The sequence below is a fragment of the Vulpes vulpes genome, chromosome 14 (genome assembly GCF_048418805.1).
Source record: "Vulpes vulpes isolate BD-2025 chromosome 14, VulVul3, whole genome shotgun sequence".
Taxonomy (NCBI): Eukaryota; Metazoa; Chordata; class Mammalia; order Carnivora; family Canidae; genus Vulpes; species Vulpes vulpes.
The window spans coordinates 70,293,131-70,306,153 of record NC_132793.1 but is presented as its reverse complement, the minus strand read 5'-3'; positions in this window follow the sequence as shown (position 1 = coordinate 70,306,153).

Here is a 13,023-nt window from a genome sequence, read left to right as displayed (position 1 = left end):
TTATATACTCATGAGAAATTGGAAATTAAAATAAAATGAACAAACAGGCAGAAAATTGCCTTCACCATAGACACTGCAAGAAGCACTGCATTAACCCATCAAATCTTTCATTTTCATTAGAGATCACATCATGTCTTCCCTCCTCTCCTCCATACTTTAGATCATTTCCCACATTTCTCACCAGCAGTTAATAACCATGTTTCATATTTTGTTGGAAAAACAGAAGGGGAAATTCACACATGTCCTCCCTCTATTCTCCTACACATCTCATCCACTCACTGCTAGCACCTGCATCCCTCCACTCTGCTTTACGTTTCATTATGATGGATAAATTGTCTGTGCATGTAAGGACAGCCCCTTCATGAGCCTCCTTGTCTATAATTATACTAACTTCCCCACAATTTTATCACAGCAGCTTTGGAACAAGGCAATATAATTTCTCCCTAAACTATTATAATAGCCTCCTAAATGTTCTTTCTACCCCACTATATAACAGCCAGAGCATTCCTTTTAAAATATAAGGATGACTCTTTTGGTGCTATGCTTAAACCTTGAAAAGCTCCCTAATTTCTTCTGCACCCACATTCCTCACCTTCACTCCAATCATCTTCATCTGTGTACCTTTCTTAGAACTCTGCAACCACAAGTCAATTTTATATATTTTATGCCTAGGGCCATTTCTCTCAGAAATCTCCTTGGCTCACTCCTTCCCCTTCATCATGTCTCTGCCCAAATGTCACTACTGAAAGGAACCCTTCACTGACCTGCCATTTTGAAATTGAAAATCTCAGCATTCACAACCTTATTTTTAAGGCTTCCTTATTTTTTTCCACATCACCATCAGGAGGGTATATATTTTATTTTATTATTATTTTTTTTTAATAAAGGCTTTCTCTGGAAGAAAGTTCCTGTTCTGTCCTGGTACACAGCAGAACAGAGAATAGTGCTCAGATGACAACTGATGACAGTTGTATAAATATTTATTTCCCTTGTTTTTCAGTTGAGATATTTCTGGGATTTGTGCTCAAGGGTTTTATACTGACGCCTAGACTTCCCTAGCGGAAGAAATTCTCATTTAATCGCAGTGGTAACTTCCTTGATAATGCATCATTTATTCACGGCCTTCCCTTTCCTGACTTAACTCTTCACTTTGTTACTGAGAGTTCCTTTTTTAAAAAAAATCTTTGCTTTACTTTTTCAAGTTTTTATTTAAATTCTAGTTAGTTAACAAACAATGTAATAATAGTTTCAGGTTTGTTTCTTAAATTCCATATATGTATGAAATCATATGGTATTTGTCTTTCTCTGATTGATTTCTAAGGATCACATCTCAAATAAAGCACATGCACTTGAAACTTCAACTTGATATTTATATCTGGGGTAAATTAAAAATCATAATATGTGAGACATTTGTTGATATATATGAAGGGCTAGTCTTGCAGATTATGCAAATGCTTAGGGATATGAGATAATTCTCAACTGTTTTCCAAGGTAATAGTACCAATTTAGATTTCCACTGCCAGTACATAAGAGATGCTGTGAACTCAAATCTTCTTAAAACCTTGTTATTGGATAGCCCAGGTGGCTCAGCGGCTTAGTGTGATCCTGGAGACCTGAGATCAAGTCCCACATCAGGCTCCCTGCATGGAGCCTGCTTCTCCCTCTGCCTGTGTCTCTGCCTCTCTCTCTCCCTTTCTCTCTCTCTCTCTTTCTCTCTCTCTGTGTCTCTCATGAACAAATAAATAAATAAAACCTTAAAAAAAAACAAACCTTGCTATCATTTTTTTCTTTTTCTTTTTTTTTTTTTCTTCTTTTTCTTGATCCTATGTGTTTCTTCTTCTGTGAAATGCCTGTTCATATATTTGACCATTCTTCTATTGGAAGTTCTTTACATATTCTTATGAATTGTGTACCTCAAAGTTTAGAAATAACATATTTTAATAGGATCAAATATATCTGTCAACTATAGGCAAATGACCAGACAAACTACACACCACACCTGCTGAAGCATGAAGAGAGGAGCAGAGCAGGTAGAGATTTTTCTACTATCACCATCCTATTCTGGAGCAGAGCCCAAACATCCAGCCAATCTGGGGGATTTGGGCTGCATTATTAAGGAAGCATGATTTCCTCACCTGGCAATATCAGAAACTGAATATAATGACAAAAACTTGGATCCAGCAATATTCATTCAGTTAAGCATATGTGACTCTGGAATCACCAGTCTATATCTTAGTGTAATTTGATGGATAGTGTGATCTGCATTACACATGTGTGACATGTTAAGCATGTGGCATCACACATGATTAAAAATCATAGTTTAAGGATCAATTGCTGATCTTTGGGCATGGTCAGGACCTGAGATCAAACATATATAAATAGGCATACCACTTCAACACTTTACCTAGATTGATGGTTTCCATGGAGTCACTTCTAGTCTTTTTGTTTATCCTTACACCAATAACATAATCACATTAGTCACTCTAGTTTTGTAATATCATTTTTTAAAATGATTTATTTATGTATTTGAGAAAGAGAGAGAGAGCGTGAGTGGGAGGATCAGAGGAAGAGGGAGAAAGAATCTCAAGCAGACTCCATGCTCAGTGCAAAGCCCCATGCAGGGCTTGATCTCGTGGCCCTTAGTCGAAGACCTGAATTAAAATGAAGAGTCAGGCACTCAACCAACTGTGCTACCCAGGCACCCCTGTTTTTTTTTTTTAATATCTTGTTAGAAGTCTACCAACTTTAAATCTTCATCAAAATTATGTTGACTTTTCTTGGCCTTTGTTTAATTTACAAAACAATAACATACAGAATTGTTATCTGCATAAAATAGATAATCAGTGGAAAAATAGATTGTTTTTCCTTTTTAAAATCTGATACATTACATATAACACTTCATATAGATTAAAATTTTTCCTACAAGTGTTTAGATCACATGAGTCTTAGAAATATCAAATTCATCCAAATATAAATTATACATAAATTTTTATAAACACATCTATTACCTATAATATTTGCATCTGTTAGAAATTGACATGGTATATTTAGAAGAATAGGAGAAAGGCAGGCAGTTACTAAAATATATTTCAACAGGAGAGATTTTGGAAATATTGAGATTTCAGTTTTCTTTATAAAAGGATGATTCACAGATTTACTATCAGCAAACCTAAGCCACTGATCATTCTAAAGCAATATTACCAAAGAATGGCCAACGAGAGTTGGAAGAAAATCATAAAGGATCAAAAAATACTTTGAGTCTTCAGCTGTAGATCACGACATTAGCAAAAACAAAACAAAACAAGATTTCAGTCCAAGTTTTAATCAGAATAGGAGATAAAAAAGAATAAAATGATAATTTCTCATCAGTGCATCTACCATATAATTTACTGGAATTTTTAAACTGGTTGGTATTAGAATACCAACCATCAGTTCTTATTACAAGGCAGATTATTGTGAAAAATATAATTTTCCAAACTTCCTTTTCTTGGGAATAGGAGTCTCATTTCTTTCTCCATAAAAGCAGAGAACAAAACTCACTATATTTTGCTATTTTTTTTTAAGATTTTATTTATTTATTCTTGAAAGACACAGAAAGAGAGGCAGAGACATAGGCAGAGGGAGAAGCAGGCTCCTCACAGGGAGCCCAATGTGGGACTCGATCCCAGGAGTCTGGGATCATGATCTGAGCCAAAGGCAGATGTTCAACCACTGAGCCACCCAGGCGTCCCATGGTATTCTTTTTTTTTTTTTTTTTTAAGATTTTATTTATTTATTTGACAGAGAGAGAGAGAGAGAGAGAGAGAGAGAAAGAACACAAGCAGAGGTAGTGGGACAGGGAGAAGCAAGCTCCCCACTGAGCAGGCGGCTGATGCAGGACCCAATCCCAGGACCTGATCCCAGGTCCCTGGGATCATGATCCAAGTCAAAGGCAGACACTTGACCAACTGAGCCACACAGGCTCCCCTGCTATTCTATCATCTCTTTGACTAATCACCAGCCACAATGTGGTAATAATTTTTCAATCTAGGAAGGATTTTTTAAAATAATGTCTATAGACTTTTGTGCTATAGTTGACTTATTAAGATGCTATTTATTGTCTTCACTAACAAAAAATGAGAATGAATAATTGTGTGTTTATGTTAACTCAAGTTTTACTTGAAAACTTACAAGAATTTATAATAGTTTATTTTAATCATCACACTATTTTATTGAAGTGATACAATTAATCAAAATATTATCTGTCAGATGAATACCATTATTCAACTTTATTTGTGTAGCAAAATAAAACTTCTCTCCACAGGGATAACTAAAGTTATCACAATAGAAAATAGCATTCTAACTCTAGTATCTCTATATAGCCTGCATTATTACAATAAGAAATAATGTTAGACATTTTCTTTTCCAAAAAAGTTTTTTTTTATTTGTTTATTTGTTTTGTTTCTGTGTTATTTTTTTGTGACCCTCAAGATCCATAGCTATAACAAAATTGTAGCCCATCTGGTGAGCAGAAATGCCAGGTAATATAGGCTTTTAAGATGCTGTGTCTCCCCTCTAACTCATTTTGTGATAAAATACAAAGGCCACATGCAAATGATAAAACCAAACCTAACACAAATTAAAAGTATGACTTGCTGCTGATGAAAACTATTAAAATTTCAGGACACCTGTATGGCTAGTCTTTCCCAGCAAAATAATCTCTGAGAGAAACATCCTTTTAAAACATCAAAAAATATATGAGGACTTAATTTATATGCTTGGCATCTTAGCATATGTGGAAACTAGGAACTTGGCAGAGGTGCCTGAAGACTAGACTTAGCTAGACCACCTTTGCTGTCTCCACATAGTTTCAGGGACTCTCCACACAGCCTCTTGACAGCATATTTAGACTTCTTACTTAATACCCAGGGCTGCAAGGGACCAAGGCAGAAATTGTAGTCCTTATAAATGCTAGACATAGATTTAGCTTAAGATCACTCACACTCTTCTCTATTTGCCAAAGTAATCATGACCCAGACCAAATTCAGAGACAGAATATAGACACCATCTCTCAATGAAAAGGTTATCACAGAATTTGTGGTCATTTTTAATTCAACACAGTTCTCATATATTACTAGAAGTGACATCTTCATACAATAAGACTCCAAAATATTTACGATGTATCTAGAAAAATTATATGCAGGGGAGAGTTCAGATGGAATAGCAGAAAGATCCTATACTTGCCTCCTCCCTCGAACATAACTAAATAAATATCAAATCATTCTGGACACTAAATAAATCAATCTGAGAGCTGATTGAACAAACTACACAACTAGAGGGAAAGAAGAGGCCACATTGTGGAAGGTAAGAGGTATGGAGATGTGATTTGAAGGTGAAAAGGATTATGGGTGCTGAGGAGGGGAAGGAGCCCTGGTAATGGAGACAGGCAAGAGAGTTGCAGAGAGAGAGCTGTGCAGAGGGGATCGCACAAGGAAAATACTTCCCCAAAACCAGGGACTGGCAAAATGAGAGCTGATTATCGTGAGTTTTCACAAGCAGTAGAGCTCAAGGACTATAGTTTGAGAAGCGGTGTTGAGCCCAGTAGGTGTTGCAGTGCTCCTGTGGAGAAGGATAGCAGAGGCCCAGGAGTGGATGGTGCAATCCTACTTACAATGCAGTAGGAGAGACAGGTTCATCTTTTGGAATGCATCTGGGAGAGTGGAATTGCCTCCTCAAGTATAAAAGAGCTGGTGGGTGCCACTATACTCCCCTCCACCATAAGCACAGGGGCAGACACACCTGCTGAGGGGAGCCAACTGGACTCAGGATCTTAGCTGACTCAAAACTTCAAGCACTTGCACATTAGTGTGACTGCTCTTCTGGAACAAACTGGCACCAGCCTCAGCATTGCCACACCCAGAGTAATAGCAGTCTGCACAACACAAGGTCCTAAAGTTTGGAGTTTTGAACTTAAACCAGCATGCCTGAGATTTAAAACAAACAAACAAACAAACAAACAAACAAAAACAGTTTTGCGTGCTGCTGTGTGGGCAGATGGCCCAAACACAGACAAGGTGAAGGCAGGAATCTGAGTAAGGCATAAGACACATCAAGAGGATTGTCTGCACTTCTGTGAGGACTTCCTGGAGTGGCAGATGCAAACTCCCCTCTTGTGGGATGAGGGAGAGGATCAATGCCATTTTTCTCTCTGCCCATCAGCACAGACTGACTGACCTGAGTGAGCAGCACAGCATCTTCAGTGGAGGCCTGAGCCACTTCCACCAAGCCGCACCTCCCTATGCTCTGCAGGTGCTTCTTCACAAGAGCAAGTACCTGAGAACCAGAACAGCAGGCTTCTCCATGAGAAGACCAGCACAAACCTCCTGCACACACCAAGACTACTGACCATAAAGTGCTGCAAAGATTCAGCTCGAGTGTAAACAGGATCTCTTTTAACAAGCAGACCACAGCACACCTAGATAAAAGTCACCACACTCTGGGCAAGGTCCAAACACTCCTCACTGCCAACACTGCAGAGGACAAATCTGAGTGAAAGAGCAGCCAAAAGACAGCATCAGAATGCACATAGCATATACCAGAAACAGTTCCTGAAGTGTCAGGCCCTGGATGATATATGATATCTTCCCAAAAAAGCCATTACTCTCAAGAACAGGAGACATAATAGGTTTTGCTAACACAGAGAAGAAGATAGAGACCTAGACAAAATGCAAAGGATAGGAATTCATCTCAAAAGAAAGAAAAAGAAAAGGTCATAACCAGGGATCCAATTAAAACAGATATAAGTAATATGCCTCATCCAGAATTTAAAATAACCATCATAAGGATACTACCTGGACTTGAGAAAAGCATAGAAGATACCATAGAAAAGCAACCAGCCCTAGAGAGACAAAAGGCCTAAAAACTAGTCAGGCTGAAATAAAAAAATGTTAAATCTAACTGGATGTAAAGACCATAAAGAAGGAAGAAGCAGAGAAATGAACAAGTGATCTAAAAGACAAAATTAGGGATCCCTGGGTGGCTTAGTGGTTCAGTGCCTGCCTTCCACCCAGTGTGTGATCCTGGAGTTCTGGGATTGGGTCCCACATTGGGCTTCCTGCATGGAGCCTGCTTTTCACTCTGCCTGTGTCTCTGCCTGTCTTTCTGTGTTTCTCTCATGAATAAATAAATAAAATCTTAAAAAAATAACAGACAAAATTATGAATAATAATGAAGCTGAAAAGGAGAAAAATATTGGATCATGAATGTAGACTTAGGGAACTCAGTGACTCCATAAAAAATAATAATGTCTATACCATAAGAGTCCCAGAAGAAGATGAGAGGGCCAAAGGGGTGAAAGATTTATTTGAGTAAATTACAGCTGAAAACTTCCTTAATCTGAGGAAGGAAACAGACATTCAAAACCAGGAGACATAGAGAACTGCCGTCAAAATCAACAAAAGTAAGCAAAAACTAAGACATATTATGGTAAAATTTGCAAAATATAGGGACAAGGAAGAAATTCTAAAAGCATCGAGATGGGAAAAACCCTAACTTACGAGGGAAGACAAATGACGTTAGCAGCAGATATCTTCACAGAAACTTCTCAGGCCAGAAAAAAGTGGCTGATATATTCAATGTGCTGAATGGGAAAATGTGTAGCCAACAGTACTCTATCTAGCAAGGCTGTCATTCAGAACAGAAGGAGAAATGACGAGCTCCCCAAAGAAAAAGTAAAGGAGTTCATGACCACTAAGCCAACCCTTCAAGAAATAAAAAAGGGGAATCTTTGAGTGGGAAAGAAAGACCAAAAGTGACAAACACTAGAAAGGAACAGAGAAAATCTCCAGAAGCAAAGACTTAACAAGTAAAACAATGGCACTAAATTCATATTTATCAATAATCACTCTGAATGTAAATGGGCTAAATTCTCCAATCAAAAGACATGGGTTATCAGAACAGATTAAAAAAAAAAAAAAAGACCCATCTATATTCTGCCTACAAGAGACTCATTTTAGACCTAAAGACACCTCTAAGTTGAAAGTGAGGGAATAGAGAACAATTTGTTGTGCTAATGAATGCGAAAAGAAAGCCAGGATAACAATATTTATATGGACAAATTAGATTTTGAAACAAAGACTGCAACAAGAGATTAAGAAGGGCACAATATGAATAATAAAGGAGTATATCCAATAAGAAGACCTAATAATTGTAATTATTTATCCCCCCAACTTGGGAAAACCCAAATATATAAATCACTTAATAACAAAATAAACAAACTTCTTGATAATAATACAATAATAGAAGGAGACCTTAACACCTCACTTACAGCAATGGACAGGTAATTTAAGCAGAAGATAAACAAGGAAACAATGGCTTTGAATGACACACCAGATGGACTTCACAGATATATTTAGAGCATCCCATCCTATAGCAATAGAATACACATTCTTCTTGAATGCACATGAAACATTCTCCAGAATAGATCATGTACTGGGTCACAAATCAAGCCTCAACAAATACAAAAAGACTGACATCATATCCTGCATATTTTCTGACCACAACACTATGAAACTTGAAGTCCACCAAAAGAAAAAATTGGAAAGGCCACCAATACATGGAAAATTAAGAACATGTTATTAGGGACACCTGGGTGGCTCAGCAGTTAAGCACCTGCCTTTGGCTCAGGGTGTGATCCTGGAGTCCTGAGATCGAGTTCCACATCTGGCTCCCTACACAGAGCCTGCTTCTCCTCCCTTTGCCTATGTCTCTGCCTCTCTCTGTGTGTCTCTTGTGAATAAATAAATAAAATCTTTAAAAAAATAAGAATATGTTATTAAATAATGAATGGGTTAACCAGAAGATTAAAGAAGAAATTTTAAAAAATACATGGAAACAAATGAAAATGAAAACACAATGGTCCAAAACCTTTGGGATGCAGCAAAAGTGGTCATAAGAGGGATGTATAAAAAAAGGCCTATCTCAAGAAGCAAGAAAAATCTCATATACACAATGTAATCTTATACCTAAAGGAGCTAGAAAAAAAAAACAAAAACAAATGAAGCATAAAGCCCACAAAAGAATGGAAATAATAGAGTAGAAAAAAATGATATAGAAACAAACAAACAAAAAAATCCAGAACCGATCAATTAAACTAATTAATAAAATTGGTAAATCCTTAGCCAGACTTACCAAAAAAAAAAAAAAAAGGAAAGGGCTCAATAAATACAATCATGAATGAAAGAGGATAGATCACAACCAACACCACAGAAATACAAACAATTTTAAGAGAATATTATGAAAACCTATTTGCCAAGAAATTGGAAAACCTGGAAGAAATGGAAAAATTCCTAGAAACATTTAAACTACCAAAAGTGAAAGAGAAAAAAAATAGAAAATTTGAACAGATCAATAACCAGTAAAGAAATTGAATCAGTAATCAAATATCTCACAATAAATGGGCCAGAAGGCTTCCCAGGGGAATTCTACCAAACATTTAAAGAAGAGCTAATACCTATTCTTCTTAAACTGTTCCACAAAAGATAAATGGAAGGAAAACTTCCAAACCCTATGAGGCCAGCGCTACCTTGATTCTAAAACCAAGATCCCACTAAAAGGGACAATTATAGGTAAATACCCCCGTTGAACACAGATTCAGCAAAAATTCTCAACGAAATACTAGCAAATCAAATCCAACAATACATTATAAGAGTCATTAACCATCATTAAGTCTCCTGGACTGCAAGGATGGTTCAATATTTGCAAATCAATCAAGGTGATAGACCATATTAATTTTTAAAAAAAGGATAAGAACCATATGATCCTCTCAACAGATGCAGAAAAAGCACTTAATAAAGTACAGCATCGATTCTTGATAAAAACACTCAACAAAGTAAGAATAGAAGAAACATACCTCAACATGATAAAGAACATATATGAAAGACCCACAGCTAATATAATTCTCAATGGGGAAAATCAGAGCTGTTCCTCGATGGTTAGGAACAACACAGGGATGTCCACTCTCCTCATTGTTAATTAACATAAAATTGGAAGTAGTAGCCTCAGCAATCAGACAAAAAAAAAAAAAGGAACAATAAGGCATCCAGATTAGCAAGGAAGCAGTCAAACTTTCACTGCTTCCAGATGACATGATACTCTATGTAGCAAATACAAAAGACTCCACCAAAAAATGCTAGAATTGATACATGAATTCAGTAAAGTCACAGTATACAAAATCAATGTACAGAAATCTGTGGCATCTTTAGACATCAATAATAAAGCAGTAGAAAGGGAAATCAAGGGATATATCCCATTTATAATTGTACCAAAATCCATGAGATACCTAAGAATAAGCCTAACCAAAGAGGTAAAAGATCTGTGTTCTGAAAACTATAAAATATTTATTTAAAAAAATTGAAGAAGACACAAAGAAATGGAAAAACTTTCCATGGCTATGGATTGAAAGAACAAACATTGTTAAAATGTCTCTACTATGCAAAGCAATCTACCCATTTAATGCAATCCTTATCAAAATAGCAACAGCATTTTTCATATAGCTAGAACAAACAATCCTACAATTTGTATGGAAACACAAAAGTCTCCAATAGCCCAAGTAAGATTCTTGAAAAGAAAAGCAGAGTTGGAGGTATCACAAGACTTCAAGTTATCTTACGAAGCTGTAATCAAGACAGTATGGAACTAGCACAAAAACAGACACATAGATCCATGGAACAGAATACAAAACTCAGAAATGGACCTACAATTCTATGGTCAACTATTCTTCAACAAAGCAGGAAAGAATATCCAATGGAAAAAGAATAGTCTCGTCAACAAATGCTGTTGGAAAGCTGAACAGCAACAGGCAGAAGAATGAAACTGGACCATTTTCTTATAACATACACAAAACTAAATTCAAAATGGATGAAAGACCTAAGTGTGAGACAGGAGACTATCAGAATCTTAGAGAAGAACACAAACAGCACGCTCTTTGACCTTGGCTGCAGCAGCTTCTTAGTAGACATGTCTCTGGAGGCAAGGGAAATAAAAGCAAAAATGAACTATTGGGACTTCATCAAGGTAAAAACCTGCACAGTGAAGGAAACAATCAACAGAACTAAAAGGCACCCTTCGAGCTGATAGAAGATTGTAAATGACATATCTGATGAAGGGTTAGTATCCAAAATCTATAAAGTACTTCTCAAATTCGACACCCCAAAATAGATAATCTAGTTACAAAATGAGCAGAAGACATAAATACTCATTTTTTTCCAAAGAAGACATCCAGATGGCTAACAGACACATGAAAATATGCTCACCATCACTCATCATCAGGGAAATACAAATCAAAGCAACAATAAAATACCACCTCACACTTGTCAGAATGGCTAAAATTAATAACACAGGAAACAACAGATGTTGGGGAGGATGTGGAGAAAGGGGAACCCTCTTACACTATTGGTGGGAATGCAAACTGGTGCAGTCACTCTGGAAAACAATTGGGAGGTTCAAAAGTTAAAAACAGAACTACCTACAACCCAGCAATTGCACTACTAGGTATTACCCAAAGGATACAAAAAGATTGATTTGAGGGGGCATATATATCCCTATGTTTATAGCAGCATTATGAACAATAGCCTAATTATAGAAAGACACCTAATATCTATCAAATGATAAATGGATAAAGAAGATATGGTATATGTATGTATGTATATATAATGGAATATTACTCAATCATACAAAAGAATGAACTCTCCCAGTTGCAACGATGTGAATAGAACTAGAGTCTGTTATGCTAAGTGAAGCAACTCAGTCAGAGAAAGACAAATACGATATGATTTCACTCCTGCAAAATTTAAGAGACAAAACAGATGAACATAGGGTAAATAAAAATTTTAAAAAGAGAGAGAGAGAGAGGCAAACCATAAAAGAGACTATTAATGATAGAGAACAAACTGAGAGTTGTGGAGGGGAGATGGGTGGGAGGATGAGCTAAATGAGTGATGGGTATTAAGGAGGCACTTGCAAAGAGCACCAGGTGTTGTATGTAAGTGGTGAATCACTAAATTCTACTCCTGAAACCATGTTACACTATATGTTAACTAGAATTTAAATAAAAACTTGAAACAGTAAAAAATAAAAACAAAAACAAGTACTATAAATAGGTAATTCAGTGGGTTGTAGTTGGAAATTCATTTAACAGGAAAAAAGTAGAAAAATTACATTGCACTTCAAGAATTCTAACACCTTTTTTTGACACATGCATCTCTGATAATTTGTATTGATTGATTGATCCTACATAATGTAAAGAATGAAATATACACAAACTATTTCACCATAGTGGTGGATTTATGAGTGATGGCAGTGGTGGCATAATTTAGATTTTATGAAATTAAATCTATATTCAATTCTATTTACATCATAACATCCAGAAAAAGGAGATAATTAATATAATATTAAAATCTATCATTCTTTATAAACCACCTAAAATGTGTGGGGTCTAGAAAATATGGTCCATTTTCCAGTCTACTACATTAATGAATCAGTGCACACACAAATATATGCCTGGAGCAAAGTAGTGTTGAGAGCTAAATCACTTTACAGAGTAGGCTGGTTATTATTGAATTTCTAAAGGAAGAATGAGTTGCCTTAATCCCTGAAATACAGAATGTCAAGGCAAATGAATCTTAACCTCAAAATGCCTATGGATTTTCAACAAAAGTTATCTCTAATATCCAATTTTTGATTTAGTATTATCCTGAAATATTAACCCTTCAATTTCTGAAAACCTTTAGTACAATATTTACATGCTAACCAGAACAATTAAAGCATCAATTTGTGGTTCAAATTGTGTTCTTCCTTTATACAGTATAGGCCGGCCTATCTAACCATCTTCGACTTGTTTAAAAACCTGATTGTCCATTACTAAAAATTAAAACTTTCTTGCAATTTATTTGTAAAATAAATACATAAAATTAGTTATAAACTATTAGCCAATGAATATTACATGTGTTGAGAAATTATTTAGAGTTATTGTCATCTATAAAGAAA